Source organism: Nematolebias whitei, chromosome 21 (genome assembly GCF_014905685.2).
Source record: "Nematolebias whitei isolate Nwh7 chromosome 21, NemWhi1, whole genome shotgun sequence".
NCBI classification, from domain to species: domain Eukaryota; kingdom Metazoa; phylum Chordata; class Actinopteri; order Cyprinodontiformes; family Rivulidae; genus Nematolebias; species Nematolebias whitei.
In genome coordinates, this window is record NC_056518.1 from 33,946,787 (window position 1) to 33,949,616 (window position 2,830).

Below are 2,830 nucleotides of genomic sequence, written 5' to 3' on the forward strand. Positions count from 1 at the left end.
ATGAAGAACCCACTCTGAAACTTACAGTCTGTGATGAAGAACCCACTGTGAAACTTACAGTCTGTGATGAAGAACCCACTGTGAAACTTACAGTCTGTGTTTAAAGGACATGCTGATGTTTTATTACACTCAGGGCTCTCATCTGAGCAGGAGAGCTCTTTGATACTTGTCAAATTTATCAGTAGATTAGTTCGTTTAAAGACTGGCTGTGAAGGTTGCGTTTTATTTTGAACTAATTGAACAACTAATTTATGGACAAATTGTTTTTGAGCATCATATAAAGAAAAAATCCAAATGATCTTCAGTTATTTTAATGTACATTTTTAAACATGGGGGGGGGGCATTATAATGAAAAAACGTACCGTTTGTTGCCGCTTTGACAGTTTGGTTTTCAATCGGTTTTCTTGATCTAAGGAGGAGTTTGTGATCCGTTGGTCTCGTGCGAGCAGTCCTGGAGCTGCAGAGGAGAATCACGCGCAGCACAAGTCTCCAACTCAAAGATGATCACCCTGAGATTAGACACTAATTGCTCGGGGTTCATGGAGACAGCCCACCATAAAGCCACGAGGACTTGGGGAGCTGCGCTGTGGTTTGTTACAAAGGAGCGCGATGAGAGCGCACGCGCTTCCAGCAAGTCATTTTCCACAGCGACAAGCTGCGCACAAAGACCACACACGGCGCCAAACACATGCTAATGTCACCCAAAGTTCTCTCTTCTCTGCCGAACAAAACCTGCAGAACACCGAGGAGAAGATGCTGCCTGAAGATCTCTGAGGAGAAGGTCTGCACGAGACACATGTGGACACATGTGGACACACACACGTGGACACACGTGGACACACACACGTGGACACACGTGGACACACACACGTGGACCCTCCAGCACCGACTCTCTGCCACAACAACAACAACAATAAAATACTTTTTTTAGTTTACACTGAAGAAACGGGCTGGAATTAATAAGAAATAAATCACATTTTAAAGCGTCGACTTGTTTAATTTTAACACAAGAAATGAGTTACGGTCCCATCTTTTTGTTTGTTTGTTTGTTCGTGCGCAAAATGTGGAGGAAAGAGCCCATAAATAAATCAATATTAATTTTACAAATAAACAATAATAGGCTAATCGTAATAACATTTAAAAACCCGTACATTTTTAGTTTTTGCGAGGAAATAGTCGCGGTGTTGTTTTGTTTTTGTTTTGTTTTAGAGATGCGCAAAAGGGGGAGGGGCTTATGTTGACTTTATTGTGAATAAATAAGTAAACAACTGGCGGCTGACCCAGTTGTTCTGCAGGCCGAGTCAACAACAGAGACTGAACATGCTCAGTAAATAAAAAGAAGATGGGAATGCTACATGATGATGATGATGGTGAAGATGATGATGATGAAGGAGGAGTAAATGTCAAAGGAAGCCAAACATGAGCTGGATGGACGCAGCTCGACTTATTTAAACATGAGCTGGATGGACGCAGCTCGACTTATTTAAACATGAGCTGGATGGACGCAGCTCGACTTATTTAAACATGACTGGATGGACGCAGCTCGACTTATTTAAACATGACTGGATGGACGCAGCTCGACTTATTTAAACATGAGCTGGATGGACGCAGCTTGACTTATTTCCATTTCGGGGTTTCTTTAAAGGAAATCTGTTTTCAGCTTCACTTTTGGGGGAAAGTGACGTCATATGTTTGTGTCTGCGGTGAACGCAGAGATTTAAATAATAAATAAACAAATAAAACTTTTCAAACGTCGTTAAACTGCACATGAAAGTTACCAAATAAAACTTTGAGGGAAACTAAGTTAAGAATGGGGCTCATGATTAAATCGGTGTGTGTGTGTGTGTGTGGGGGTGGGGGTGGGGGGGTTGTTTTTATTTATTTCCAGAACAGAAATTGTTTTATTTTCAGGTCGGGCTCATTTTTCTTTTGATTGACACAATCATGACAACAAACAGCTCAATCCCCCCTTTTAAAAAAATCACCTGTCTATACATCCGTTGCTATAGAAACCGTATCATTTACTGTTTAGTGGCCGCAGCTGAGGATGATGATGATGATGAAGGTTGTTTAACCTGCAGCAGAGAAAAAACTGATCCGATTAAAAAAAAACACTTTCAATTAAACCAGACAGATTATAGGCCCAATCCGATTAAAAACATTGATAATAAAATGTTTAATCTGACACTGTCAATTTCTTTTCAATGCCCCTGATCGATTATTGATGAAGCAGCTGAAGGCCGCGCGCACATTTCATGTTTAATCAGGGATTTTATGATAAAGCCGCGCGCTTTGAGCCGCGAGTGTTTGATGTTAAAGCGCCGTAAGACCCACGCGCACACACGCGCACGCAAAAGAAGAACCAAAAAGCACCTAAAGGCCGAGCGGTGATTTATCAAAGTTAAATAAGGTGAAAATAAATAATAATAACATTTATGGTTAATTATTATTGTCACAATGTTTGTTTTGTAATTTCCCAAGAAAAGACTTTGTCAAAATAATAACAAATAGGAGATAATAATAATAATAATAATAATAATAATAATAATAATAATAATCGTGTCTCTTGTGTTTCTAATAAATTGAGGCTGGCCTCGTCACATGAACGCGCGTGTATTTATGCACATATGTCACAGAAAGTTGTTTCCATAATTTATTAATAGGACTGTTTTAGTCAAATATCTATAAGTTACAAAGAAATGAAACAAATACCGACCGACAGCGAAGCGCCAAAAAGCGCGTGTACAACAAAGAGCTAAAGCTTTGACACAAATATAATGCACAGCTAAACTACGGCTCACATTAGAAACCGGAGCGTGGTGTTTGTTGG

General features: G+C 39.9%; 1 protein-coding gene across 1 annotated transcript in view; it reads right to left on the reverse strand.

The window, feature by feature from the left end:
• dtnbb (dystrobrevin, beta b) overlaps window positions 1-2,830 on the reverse strand; it is a 302,359-nt gene that overhangs the window by 217,260 nt on the left and 82,269 nt on the right. The window lies entirely within an intron of this gene.